This window comes from Acipenser ruthenus, chromosome 56, assembly GCF_902713425.1.
Source record: "Acipenser ruthenus chromosome 56, fAciRut3.2 maternal haplotype, whole genome shotgun sequence".
Taxonomy (NCBI): Eukaryota; Metazoa; Chordata; class Actinopteri; order Acipenseriformes; family Acipenseridae; genus Acipenser; species Acipenser ruthenus.
In genome coordinates, this window is record NC_081244.1 from 2,955,738 (window position 1) to 2,971,294 (window position 15,557).

The following is a 15,557-nucleotide window of genomic DNA, read 5'->3' on the forward strand; positions in this document are numbered from 1 at the left end:
ACATGTTGAGATACTGGCTGATAAACGCCAATAAAGCTACCCCAAAGAAAAGCACTTACTATAATAAATGAAAGAGAATGCCTTTTTTTGAATTAGCCTGCATGGTTAAAAAATGATGTTGATATAATTGGTCGTTGGTGAATTCTAAAATATCATTAGCAAAGTAAAGAGTAATTCCTTTTCTGCCCCAAAACCTGTAGAATCGAGGCTTCCAAGTGAGAAGCAACTGAAACGATGCAAATTCAAACAACTTTCTAACACATAAAACCAGTCAGTGTATACGTTACAATAATCCTTCTGAATAAAACAAATCTTGTCTGATTAAAACTGTCACCTGGCATTACATTTGTCCAGGTTCATATTTACTGTACTGTGTACTGGGTTACATTTTGGTAAATAAAAAGCAGTATATTATTCTCACATTTGCCCCAACTTGATAGCCTTACTGTTACAAGAAACAAAGGCAGTACTAAAGTTGGAGATTAATTCAAAATAAAACGTTGTTGTAGGATACGATTGACAAACAACATTGATTTGAAGAGTTACTGGTTGAAATGCAGCAATAAAGCTACCCCAAAGAAAAGCACTTACTACAAGAAAAGTAAAGTGAATGCCCCTTTTTGAAGTAGCCTGAAAGTGTTCATTTCTATCAAAAATAAAGCTGGAGATGGTCTGTTCAAAATGGAGATAGACAGAGTGAAATATCTGATGAAAAAATCAACTACAGAGTACCCCAACAAAAAGCACTTACTTTTAAAAACAACGAGTTAGTGCTTAAGTTAAAGTAATCATTGTGACTATTACAATCTGTAAGTATTTCAACTCCTGGGACAATAAAGTGTTGTTTTAACCCTTTGCGGTCCATTTATTAATCGCGCGTCAGGCACGCCAGGAATAATTAATTTTCACACGCGCAGTTAATTTTATACGCGCTGTTTAAAAGTATTTTTTTTCACAGTCAAACGGGTTTAAATGGCCCTGCATATCAACAAAGCACACACTAGGCATCTCCAGCCCCTCCCCAGCCTTTTGTTTGCTATAGCGTTCAGCTGTGTAAGAAATAAATAATAATAATAATAATAGTCGTACATACCGATCGATCATCTCCAGATCACTCGTTTTATCACCAAACTCCTCAATAATGCGATCAAAGTCATTATTTTATTACTATAACATCTGAAAAAAGCTCTGCAAATGTCCATGATAGTCTCAGTGCGCTGACGCACTTAGCCAGCTTGTTTATTATGGACGCCCATTATCTGATACCTGATACCATGTATGACTATTCATGAAATACGCCTTTTTTTTTTTTTTTTTTTTTTTTCCGACTTGTCTCGGCTCCTGTCGCTACCACTCGGCAATTGAATGGTTTTCTCGGCTTTTTCCGGAGAAAAAACGACTAAACACCCGTTTATTGCGTTGCTATAATGATGTCGGACCCAGTCCGACAAAGGACCTGTGAGGAATAATTGCAATGTCGGACCCAGTCCGACAATGGACCGCAAAGGGTTAAAGAAATACAACTAAGACTTACTTAATTTCAGCATGTGCAAATCCTTGGTGAAACAAATCTTCCTTCTTAGTGGCAATGTCTTCTCCTTCTGGATACCTTGCAGGAATGTTCCTACTACAAAAATGCTCCCTTTTTATGTTCTGGGAGAAATCTGGCAAGAACGGTACAATTTGCAGCCAAGCCCCTTTCTTGCACCGTCGTTATATTTGTCTAAATGAAAATGATTTAACCTCCTTCTGCTTTACTAAACAAAAGATAGTGTTGAGTACCCAATCAGCAGTCTCACACATGTAGTTTCTATGTCAATACAAGTGTTAATACTTATTGAACCCATTGTCAATTTATTTGATAGATATGATATAACATTTTGTAAAATAACCCTTGCGCCAGCATTCTGATTGTTAAAACACATTATTGGTAAATTGAAAAAAAATACAGCCAAGATCTACCCCAACAAAAAGCACTTACTAATGCAATGAACGAGTTAGTGCTTTTGTTAAAGTAATCCTTGTGACTATAAGACATTTCTGGATCAGCCTTATCCTTTCACAGTTAATTTTGTGAACATTTTCATTCATTTTTCGATTTTCTAATGTTTGGATGAGAAACAGCAGAGAAGAGAAGCTTAGTATCCTCAAATTTTGCCCCAACTTGATAGCACTTACTCTTATTTATAAAAGACAGTACTAAAGTTGAAGTAGAATTCAAAAGGAACTGTTGTAGCTTTGGATATAAAAACACAACATGTTGAGATACTGGCTGATAAACGCCAATAAAGCTACCCCAAAGAAAAGCACTTACTATAATAAATGAAAGAGAATGCCTTTTTTTGAATTAGCCTGCATGGTTAAAAAATGATGTTGATATAATTGGTCGTTGGTGAATTCTAAAATATCATTAGCAAAGTAAAGAGTAATTCCTTTTCTGACCCAAAACCTGTAGAATCGAGGCTTCCAAGTGAGAAGCAACTGAAACGATGCAAATTCAAACAACTTTCTAACACATAAAACCAGTCAGTGTATACGTTACAATAATCCTTCTGAATAAAACAAATCTTGTCTGATTAAAACTGTCACCTGGCATTACATTTGTCCAGGTTCATATTTACTGTACTGTGTACTGGGTTACATTTTGGTAAATAAAAAGCAGTATATTATTCTCACATTTGCCCCAACTTGATAGCCTTACTGTTACAAGAAACAAAGGCAGTACTAAAGTTGGAGATTAATTCAAAATAAAACGTTGTTGTAGGATACGATTGACAAACAACATTGATTTGAAGAGTTACTGGTTGAAATGCAGCAATAAAGCTACCCCAAAGAAAAGCACTTACTACAAGAAAAGTAAAGTGAATGCCCCTTTTTGAAGTAGCCTGAAAGTGTTCATTTCTATCAAAAATAAAGCTGGAGATGGACTGTTCTCAATGGAGATAGACAGAGTGAAATATCTGATGAAAAAATCAACTACAGAGTACCCCAACAAAAAGCACTTACTTTTAAAAACAACGAGTTAGTGCTTAAGTTAAAGTAATTGTGACTATTAAAATCTGTAAGTATTTCAACTCCTGGGACAATAAAGTGTTGTTTTAAAGAAATACAACTAAGACTCACTTAATTCCAGCATGTGCAAATCCTTGGTGAAACAAATCTTCCTTCTTAGTGGCAATGTCTTCTCCTTCTGGATACCTTGCAGGAATGTTCCTACTACAAAAATGCTCCCTTTTTATGTTCGGGTAGAAATCTGGCAAGAACGGGACTATTTGCAGCCAAGCCCCTTTCTTGCACCGTCGTTATATTTGTCTCAATGAAAATGATTTAACCTCCTTCTGCTTTACTAAACAAAAGATAGTGTTGAGTACCCAATCAGCAGTCTCACACATGTAGTTTCTATGTCAATACAAGTGTTAATACTTATTGAACCCATTGTCCATTTATTTGATAGATATGATATAACATTTTGTAAAATAACCCTTGCGCCCGCATTCTGATTGTTAAAACACATTATTGGTAAATTGAAAAAAAAAATACAGCCAAGATCTACCCCAACAAAAAGCACTTACTAGTGCAATGAACGAGTTAGTGCTTTTGTTAAAGTAATCCTTGTGACTATAAGACATTTCTGGATCAGCCTTATCCTTTCACAGTTAATTTTGTGAACATTTTCATTCATTTTTCGATTTTCTAATGTTTGGATGAGAAACAGCAGCGAAGAGAAGCTTAGTATCCTCAAATTTTGCCCCAACTTGATAGCACTTACTCTTATTTATAAAAGACAGTACTAAAGTTGAAGTAGAATTCAAAAGGAACTGTTGTAGCTTTGGATATAAAAACACAACATGTTGAGATACTGGCTGATAAACGCCAATAAAGCTACCCCAAAGAAAAGCACTTACTATAATAAATGAAAGAGAATGCCTTTTTTGAAGTAGCCTGCATGGTTAAAAAATGATGTTGATATAATTGGTCGTTGGTGAATTCTAAAATATCATTAGCAAAGTAAAGAGTAATTCCTTTTCTGCCCCAAAACCTGTAGAAACGAGGCTTCCAAGTGAGAAGCAACTGAAACGATGCAAATTCAAACAACTTTCTAACACATAAAACCAGTCAGTGTATACGTTACAAAAATCCTTCTGAATAAAACAAATCTTGTCTGTTTAAAACTGTCACCTGGCATTACATTTGTCCAGGTTCATATTCACTGTACTGTGTACTGGGTTACATTTTGGTAAATAAAAAGCAGTATATTATTCTCACATTTGCCCCAACTTGATAGCCTTACTGTTACAAGAAACAAAGGCAGTACTAAAGTTGGAGATTAATTCAAAATAAAACGTTGTTGTAGGATACGATTGACAAACAACATTGATTTGAAGAGTTACTGGTTGAAATGCAGCAATAAAGCTACCCCAAAGAAAAGCACTTACTACAAGAAAAGTAAAGTGAATGCCCCTTTTTGAAGTAGCCTGAAAGTGTTCATTTCTATCAAAAATAAAGCTGGAGACGGACTGTTCTCAATGGAGACAGAGAGAGTGAAATATCTGATGAAAAAATCAACTACAGAGTACCCCAACAAAAAGCACTTACTTTTAAAAACAACAAGTTAGTGCTTAAGTTAAAGTAATCATTGTGACTATTACAATCTGTAAGTATTTCAAATCCTGGGACAATAAAGTGTTTTTTTAAAGAAATACAACTAAGACTTACTTAATTCCAGCATGTGCAAATCCTTGGTGAAACAAATCTTCCTTCTTAGTGGCAATGTCTTCTCCTTCTGGATACCTTGCAGGAATGTTCCTACTACAAAAATGCTCCCTTTTTATGTTCGGGTAGAAATCTGGCAAGAACGGGACTATTTGCAGCCAAGCCCCTTTCTTGCACCGTCGTTATATTTGTCTCAATGAAAATGATTTAACCTCCTTCCGCTTTACTAAACAAAAGATAGTGTTGAGTACCCAATCAGCAGTCTCACACATGTAGTTTCTATGTCAATACAAGTGTTAATACTTATTGAACCCATTGTCCATTTATTTGATAGATATGATATAACATTTTGTAAAATAACCCTTGCGCCCGCATTCTGATTGTTAAAACACATTATTGGTAAATTGAAAAAAAAAATACAGCCAAGATCTACCCCAACAAAAAGCACTTACTAGTGCAATGAACGAGTTAGTGCTTTTGTTAAAGTAATCCTTGTGACTATAAGACATTTCTGGATCAGCCTTATCCTTTCACAGTTAATTTTGTGAACATTTTCATTCATTTTTCGATTTTCTAATGTTTGGATGAGAAACAGCAGCGAAGAGAAGCTTAGTATCCTCAAATTTTGCCCCAACTTGATAGCACTTACTCTTATTTATAAAAGACAGTACTAAAGTTGAAGTAGAATTCAAAAGGAACTGTTGTAGCTTTGGATATAAAAACACAACATGTTGAGATACTGGCTGATAAACGCCAATAAAGCTACCCCAAAGAAAAGCACTTACTATAATAAATGAAAGAGAATGCCTTTTTTGAAGTAGCCTGCATGGTTAAAAAATGATGTTGATATAATTGGTCGTTGGTGAATTCTAAAATATCATTAGCAAAGTAAAGAGTAATTCCTTTTCTGCCCCAAAACCTGTAGAAACGAGGCTTCCAAGTGAGAAGCAACTGAAACGATGCAAATTCAAACAACTTTCTAACACATAAAACCAGTCAGTGTATACGTTACAAAAATCCTTCTGAATAAAACAAATCTTGTCTGTTTAAAACTGTCACCTGGCATTATATTTGTCCAGGTTCATATTCACTGTACTGTGTACTGGGTTACATTTTGGTAAATAAAAAGCAGTATATTATTCTCACATTTGCCCCAACTTGATAACCTTACTGTTACAAGAAACAAAGGCAGTACTAAAGTTGGAGATTAATTCAAAATAAAACGTTGTTGTAGGATACGATTGACAAACAACATTGATTTGAAGAGTTACTGGTTGAAATGCAGCAATAAAGCTACCCCAAAGAAAAGCACTTACTACAAGAAAAGTAAAGTGAATGCCCCTTTTTGAAGTAGCCTGAAAGTGTTCATTTCTATCAAAAATAAAGCTGGAGACGGACTGTTCTCAATGGAGACAGAGAGAGTGAAATATCTGATGAAAAAATCAACTACAGAGTACCCCAACAAAAAGCACTTACTTTTAAAAACAACGAGTTAGTGCTTAAGTTAAAGTAATCATTGTGACTATTACAATCTGTAAGTATTTCAACTCCTGGGACAATAAAGTGTTGTTTTAAAGAAATACAACTAAGACTTACTTAATTCCAGCATGTGCAAATCCTTGGTGAAACAAATCTTCCTTCTTAGTGGCAATGTCTTCTCCTTCTGGATACCTTGCAGGAATGTTCCTACTACAAAAATGCTCCCTTTTTATGTTCGGGTAGAAATCTGGCAAGAACGGGACTATTTGCAGCCAAGCCCCTTTCTTGCACCGTCGTTATATTTGTCTCAATGAAAATGATTTAACCTCCTTCTGCTTTACTAAACAAAAGATAGTGTTGAGTACCCAATCAGCAGTCTCACACATGTAGTTTCTATGTCAATACAAGTGTTAATACTTATTGAACCCATTGTCCATTTATTTGATAGATATGATATAACATTTTGTAAAATAACCCTTGCCCCCGCATTCTGATTGTTAAAACACATTATTGGTAAATTGAAAAAAAATACAGCCAAGATCTACCCCAACAAAAAGCACTTACTAGTGCAATGAACGAGTTAGTGCTTTTGTTAAAGTAATCCTTGTGACTATAAGACATTTCTGGATCAGCCTTATCCTTTCACAGTTAATTTTGTGAACATTTTTCATTCATTTTTCGATTTTCTAATGTTTGGATGAGAAACAGCAGAGAAGAGAAGCTTAGTATCCTCAAATTTTGCCCCAACTTGATAGCACTTACTCTTATTTATAAAAGACAGTACTAAAGTTGAAGTAGAATTCAAAAGGAACTGTTGTAGCTTTGGATATAAAAACACAACATATTGAGATACTGGCTGATAAACGTCAATAAAGCTACCCCAAAGAAAAGCACTTACTATAATAAATGAAAGAGAATGCCTTTTTTTGAAGTAGCCTGCATGGTTAAAAAATGATGTTGATATAATTGGTCGTTGGTGAATTCTAAAATATCATTAGCAAAGTAAAGAGTAATTCCTTTTCTGCCCCAAAACCTGTAGAATCGAGGCTTCCAAGTGAGAAGCAACTGAAACGATGCAAATTCAAACAACTTTCTAACACATAAAACCAGTCAGTGTATACGTTACAATAATCCTTCTGAATAAAACAAATCTTGTCTGTTTAAAACTGTCACCTGGCATTACATTTGTCCAGGTTCATATTCACTGTACTGTGTACTGGGTTACATTTTGGTAAATAAAAAGCAGTATATTATTCTCACATTTGCCCCAACTTGATAGCCTTACTGTTACAAGAAACAAAGGCAGTACTAAAGTTGGAGATTAATTCAAAATAAAACGTTGTTGTAGGATACGATTGACAAACAACATTGATTTGAAGAGTTACTGGTTGAAATGCAGCAATAAAGCTACCCCAAAGAAAAGCACTTACTACAAGAAAAGTAAAGTGAATGCCCCTTTTTGAAGTAGCCTGAAAGTGTTCATTTCTATCAAAAATAAAGCTGGAGATGGACTGTTCTCAATGGAGATAGACAGAGTGAAATATCTGATGAAAAAATCAACTACAGAGTACCCCAACAAAAAGCACTTACTTTTAAAAACAACGAGTTAGTGCTTAAGTTAAAGTAATCATTGTGACTATTACAATCTGTAAGTATTTCAACTCCTGGGACAATAAAGTGTTGTTTTAAAGAAATACAACTAAGACTTACTTAATTCCAGCATGTGCAAATCCTTGGTGAAACAAATCTTCCTTCTTAGTGGCAATGTCTTCTCCTTCTGGATACCTTGCAGGAATGTTCCTACTACAAAAATGCTCCCTTTTTATGTTCGGGTAGAAATCTGGCAGGAACGGAACTATTTGCAGCCAAGCCCCTTTCTTGCACCGTCGTTATATTTGTCTCAATGAAAATGATTTAACCTCCTTCTGCTTTACTAAACAAAAGATAGTGTTGAGTACCCAATCAGCAGTCTCACACATGTAGTTTCTATGTCAACACAAGTGTTAATACTTATTGAACCCATTGTCCATTTATTTGATAGATATGATATGACATTTTGTAAAATAACCCTTGCGCCCGCATTCTGATTGTTAAAACACATTATTGGTAAATTGAAAAAAAATACAGCCAAGATCTACCCCAACAAAAAGCACTTACTAATGCAATGAACGAGTTAGTGCTTTTGTTAAAGTAATCCTTGTGACTATAAGACATTTCTGGATCAGCCTTATCCTTTCACAGTTAATTTTGTGAAGATTTTCATTCATTTTTCGATTTTCTAATGTTTGGATGAGAAACAGCAGAGAAGAGAAGCTTAGCATCCTCAAATTTTGCCCCAACTTGATAGCACTTACTCTTATTTATAAAAGACAGTACTAAAGTTGAAGTAGAATTCAAAAGGAACTGTTGTAGCTTTGGATATAAAAACACAACATGTTGAGATACTGGCTGATAAACGCCAATAAAGCTACCCCAAAGAAAAGCACTTACTATAATAAATGAAAGAGAATGCCTTTTTTGAAGTAGCCTGCATGGTTAAAAAATGATGTTGATATAATTGGTCGTTGGTGAATTCTAAAATATCATTAGCAAAGTAAAGAATAATTCCTTTTCTGCCCAAAACCTGTAGAATCGAGGCTTTCAAGTGAGAAGCAACTGAAACGATGCAAATTCAAACAACTTTCTAACACATAAAACCAGTCAGTGTATACGTTACAATAATCCTTCTGAATAAAACAAATCTTGTCTGTTTAAAACTGTCACCTGGCATTACATTTGTCCAGGTTCATATTCACTGTACTGTGTACTGGGTTACATTTTGGTAAATAAAAAGCAGTATATTATTCTCACATTGGCCCCACCTTGATAGCCTTACTGTTACAAGAAACAAAGGCAGTACTAAAGTTGGAGATTAATTCAAAATAAAACGTTGTTGTAGGATACGATTGACAAACAACATTGATTTGAAGAGTTACTGGTTGAAATGCAGCAATAAAGCTACCCCAAAGAAAAGCACTTACTACAAGAAAAGTAAAGTGAATGCCCCATTTTGAAGTAGCCTGAAAGTGTTCATTTCTATCAAAAATAAAGCTGGAGATGGACTGTTCTCAATGGAGATAGACAGAGTGAAATATCTGATGAAAAAATCAACTACAGAGTACCCCAACAAAAAGCACTTACTTTTAAAAACAACGAGTTTTTGCTTAAGTTAAAGTAATCATTGTGACTATTACAATCTGTAAGTATTTCAACTCCTGGGACAATAAAGTGTTGTTTTAAAGAAATTCAACTAAGACTTACTTAATTCCAGCATGTGCAAATCCTTGGTGAAACAAATCTTCCTTCTTAGTGGCAATGTCTTCTCCTTCTGGATACCTTGCAGGAATGTTCCTACTACAAAAATGCTCCCTTTTTATGTTCTGGGAGAAATCTGGCAGGAACGGAACTATTTGCAGCCAAGCCCCTTTCTTGCACCGTCGTTATATTTGTCTCAATGAAAATGATTTAACCTCCTTCTGCTTTACTAAACAAAAGATAGTGTTGAGTACCCAATCAGAAGTCTCACACATGTAGTTTCTATGTCAATACAAGTGTTAATACTCATTGAACCCATTGTCCATTTATTTGATAGATATGATATAACATTTTGTAAAATAACCCTTGCGCCCGCATTCTGATTGTTAAAACACATTATTGGTAAATTGAAAAAAAATACAGCGAAGATCTACCCCAACAAAAAGCACTTACTAATGCAATGAACGAGTTAGTGCTTTTGTTAAAGTAATCCTTGTGACTATAAGACATTTCTGGATCAGCCTTATCCTTTCACAGTTAATTTTGTGAAGATTTTCATTCATTTCTCGATTTTCTAATGTTTGGATGAGAAACAGCAGAGAAGAGAAGCTTAGTATCCTCAAATTTTGCCCCAACTTGATAGCACTTACTCTTATTTATAAAAGACAGTACTAAAGTTGAAGTAGAATTCAAAAGGAACTGTTGTAGCTTTGGATATAAAAACACAACATATTGAGATACTGGCTGATAAACGTCAATAAAGCTACCCCAAAGAAAAGCACTTACTATAATAAATGAAAGAGAATGCCTTTTTTTGAAGTAGCCTGCATGGTTAAAAAATGATGTTGATATAATTGGTCGTTGGTGAATTCTAAAATATCATTAGCAAAGTAAAGAGTAATTCCTTTTCTGCCCCAAAACCTGTAGAATCGAGGCTTCCAAGTGAGAAGCAACTGAAACGATGCAAATTCAAACAACTTTCTAACACATAAAACCAGTCAGTGTATACGTTACAATAATCCTTCTGAATAAAACAAATCTTGTCTGTTTAAAACTGTCACCTGGCATTACATTTGTCCAGGTTCATATTCACTGTACTGTGTACTGGGTTACATTTTGGTAAATAAAAAGCAGTATATTATTCTCACATTTGCCCCAACTTGATAGCCTTACTGTTACAAGAAACAAAGGCAGTACTAAAGTTGGAGATTAATTCAAAATAAAACGTTGTTGTAGGATACGATTGACAAACAACATTGATTTGAAGAGTTACTGGTTGAAATGCAGCAATAAAGCTACCCCAAAGAAAAGCACTTACTACAAGAAAAGTAAAGTGAATGCCCCTTTTTGAAGTAGCCTGAAAGTGTTCATTTCTATCAAAAATAAAGCTGGAGATGGACTGTTCTCAATGGAGACAGAGAGAGTGAAATATCTGATGAAAAAATCAACTACAGAGTACCCCAACAAAAAGCACTTACTTTTAAAAACAACGAGTTAGTGCTTAAGTTAAAGTAATCATTGTGACTATTACAATCTGTAAGTATTTCAACTCCTGGGACAATAAAGTGTTGTTTTAAAGAAATACAACTAAGACTTACTTAATTCCAGCATGTGCAAATCCTTGGTGAAACAAATCTTCCTTCTTAGTGGCAATGTCTTCTCCTTCTGGATACCTTGCAGGTATGTTCCTACTACAAAAATGCTCCCTTTTTATGTTCTGGTAGAAATCTGGCAAGAACGGGACTATTTGCAGCCAAGCCCCTTTCTTGCACCGTCGTTATATTTGTCTCAATGAAAATGATTTAACCTCCTTCTGCTTTACTAAACAAAAGATAGTGTTGAGTACCCAATCAGCAGTCTCACACATGTAGTTTCTATGTCAATACAAGTGTTAATACTTATTGAACCCAATGTCCATTTATTTGATAGATATGACATAACATTTTGTAAAATAACCCTTGCGCCCGCATTCTGATTGTTAAAACACATTATTGGTAAATTGAAAAAAAATACAGCCAAGATCTACCCCAACAAAAAGCACTTACTAATGCAATGAACGAGTTAGTGCTTTTGTTAAAGTAATCCTTGTGACTATAAGACATTTCTGGATCAGCCTTATCCTTTCACAGTTAATTTTGTGAACATTTTCATTCATTTTTCGATTTTCTAATGTTTGGATGAGAAACAGCAGAGAAGAGAAGCTTAGTATCCTCAAATTTTGCCCCAACTTGATAGCACTTACTCTTATTTATAAAAGACAGTACTAAAGTTGAAGTAGAATTCAAAAGGAACTGTTGTAGCTTTGGATATAAAAACACAACATGTTGAGATACTGGCTGATAAACGCCAATAAAGCTACCCCAAAGAAAAGCACTTACTATAATAAATGAAAGAGAATGCCTTTTTTTGAAGTAGCCTGCATGGTTAAAAAATGATGTTGATATAATTGGTCGTTGGTGAATTCTAAAATATCATTAGCAAAGTAAAGAGTAATTCCTTTTCTGCCCCAAAACCTGTAGAATCGAGGCTTCCAAGTGAGAAGCAACTGAAACGATGCAAATTCAAACAACTTTCTAACACATAAAACCAGTCAGTGTATACGTTACAATAATCCTTCTGAATAAAACAAATCTTGTCTGTTTAAAACTGTCACCTGGCATTACATTTGTCCAGGTTCATATTCACTGTACTGTGTACTGGGTTACATTTTGGTAAATAAAAAGCAGTATATTATTCTCACATTTGCCCCAACTTGATAGCCTTACTGTTACAAGAAACAAAGGCAGTACTAAAGTTGGAGATTAATTCAAAATAAAACGTTGTTGTAGGATACGATTGACAAACAACATTGATTTGAAGAGTTACTGGTTGAAATGCAGCAATAAAGCTACCCCAAAGAAAAGCACTTACTACAAGAAAAGTAAAGTGAATGCCTCATTTTGAAGTAGCCTGAAAGTGTTCATTTCTATCAAAAATAAAGCTGGAGATGGACTGTTCTCAATGGAGATAGACAGAGTGAAATATCTGATGAAAAAATCAACTACAGAGTACCCCAACAAAAAGCACTTACTTTTAAAAACAACGAGTTAGTGCTTAAGTTAAAGTAATCATTGTGACTATTACAATCTGTAAGTATTTCAACTCCTGGGACAATAAAGTGTTGTTTTAAAGAAATTCAACTAAGACTTACTTAATTCCAGCATGTGCAAATCCTTGGTGAAACAAATCTTCCTTCTTAGTGGCAATGTCTTCTCCTTCTGGATACCTTGCAGGAATGTTCCTACTACAAAAATGCTCCCTTTTTATGTTCTGGGAGAAATCTGGCAGGAACGGAACTATTTGCAGCCAAGCCCCTTTCTTGCACCGTCGTTATATTTGTCTCAATGAAAATGATTTAACCTCCTTCTGCTTTACTAAACAAAAGATAGTGTTGAGTACCCAATCAGCAGTCTCACACATGTAGTTTCTATGTCAATACAAGTGTTAATACTTATTGAACCCATTGTCCATTTATTTGATAGATATGATATAACATTTTGTAAAATAACCCTTGCGCCCGCATTCTGATTGTTAAAACACATTATTGGTAAATTGAAAAAAAATACAGCCAAGATCTACCCCAACAAAAAGCACTTACTAGTGCAATGAACGAGTTAGTGCTTTTGTTAAAGTAATCCTTGTGACTATAAGACATTTCTGGATCAGCCTTATCCTTTCACAGTTAATTTTGTGAACATTTTCATTCATTTTTCGATTTTCTAATGTTTGGATGAGAAACAGCAGAGAAGAGAAGCTTAGTATCCTCAAATTTTGCCCCAACTTGATAGCACTTACTCTTATTTATAAAAGACAGTACTAAAGTTGAAGTAGAATTCAAAAGGAACTGTTGTAGCTTTGGATATAAAAACACAACATGTTGAGATACTGGCTGATAAACGCCAATAAAGCTACCCCAAAGAAAAGCACTTACTATAATAAATGAAAGAGAATGCCTTTTTTGAAGTAGCCTGCATGGTTAAAAAATGATGTTGATATAATTGGTCGTTGGTGAATTCTAAAATATCATTAGCAAAGTAAAGAGTAATTCCTTTTCTGCCCCAAAACCTGTAGAAACGAGGCTTCCAAGTGAGAAGCAACTGAAACGATGCAAATTCAAACAACTTTCTAACACATAAAACCAGTCAGTGTATACGTTACAATAATCCTTCTGAATAAAACAAATCTTGTCTGTTTAAAACTGTCACCTGGCATTACATTTGTCCAGGTTCATATTCACTGTACTGTGTACTGGGTTACATTTTGGTAAATAAAAAGCAGTATATTATTCTCACATTTGCCCCAACTTGATAGCCTTACTGTTACAAGAAACAAAGGCAGTACTAAAGTTGGAGATTAATTCAAAATAAAACGTTGTTGTAGGATACGATTGACAAACAACATTGATTTGAAGAGTTACTGGTTGAAATGCAGCAATAAAGCTACCCCAAAGAAAAGCACTTACTACAAGAAAAGTAAAGTGAATGCCCCTTTTTGAAGTAGCCTGAAAGTGTTCATTTCTATCAAAAATAAAGCTGGAGATGGACTGTTCTCAATGGAGACAGAGAGAGTGAAATATCTGATGAAAAAATCAACTACAGAGTACCCCAACAAAAAGCACTTACTTTTAAAAACAACGAGTTAGTGCTTAAGTTAAAGTAATCATTGTGACTATTACAATCTGTAAGTATTTCAACTCCTGGGACAATAAAGTGTTGTTTTAAAGAAATACAACTAAGACTTACTTAATTCCAGCATGTGCAAATCCTTGGTGAAACAAATCTTCCTTCTTAGTGGCAATGTCTTCTCCTTCTGGATACCTTGCAGGTATGTTCCTACTACAAAAATGCTCCCTTTTTATGTTCTGGTAGAAATCTGGCAAGAACGGGACTATTTGCAGCCAAGCCCCTTTCTTGCACCGTCGTTATATTTGTCTCAATGAAAATGATTTAACCTCCTTCTGCTTTACTAAACAAAAGATAGTGTTGAGTACCCAATCAGCAGTCTCACACATGTAGTTTCTATGTCAATACAAGTGTTAATACTTATTGAACCCAATGTCCATTTATTTGATAGATATGACATAACATTTTGTAAAATAACCCTTGCGCCCGCATTCTGATTGTTAAAACACATTCGTGGTAAATTGAAAAAAAATACAGCCAAGATCTACCCCAACAAAAAGCACTTACTAATGCAATGAACGAGTTAGTGCTTTTGTTAAAGTAATCCTTGTGACTATAAGACATTTCTGGATCAGCCTTATCCTTTCACAGTTAATTTTGTGAACATTTTTCATTCATTTTTCGATTTTCTAATGTTTGGATGAGAAACAGCAGAGAAGAGAAGCTTAGTATCCTCAAATTTTGCCCCAACTTGATAGCACTTACTCTTATTTATAAAAGACAGTACTAAAGTTGAAGTAGAATTCAAAAGGAACTGTTGTAGCTTTGGATATAAAAACACAACATGTTGAGATACTGGCTGATAAACGCCAATAAAGCTACCCCAAAGAAAAGCACTTACTATAATAAATGAAAGAGAATGCCTTTTTTTGAAGTAGCCTGCATGGTTAAAAAATGATGTTGATATAATTGGTCGTTGGTGAATTCTAAAATATCATTAGCAAAGTAAAAAGTAATTCCTTTTCTGCCCCAAAACCTGTAGAAACGAGGATTCCAAGTGAGAAGCAACTGAAACGATGCAAATTCAAACAATTTTCTAACACATAAAACCAGTCAGTGTATACGTTACAATAATCCTTCTGAATAAAACAAATCTTGTCTGTTTAAAACTGTCACCTGGCATTACATTTGTCCTGGTTCATATTCACTGTACTGTGTACTGGGTTACATTTTGGTAAATAAAAAGCAGTATATTATTCTCACATTTGCCCCAACTTGATAGCCTTACTGTTACAAGAAACAAAGGCAGTACTAAAGTTGGAGATTAATTCAAAATAAAGCGTTGTTGTAGGATACGATTGACAAACAACATTGATTTGAAGAGTTACTGGTTGAAATGCAGCAATAAAG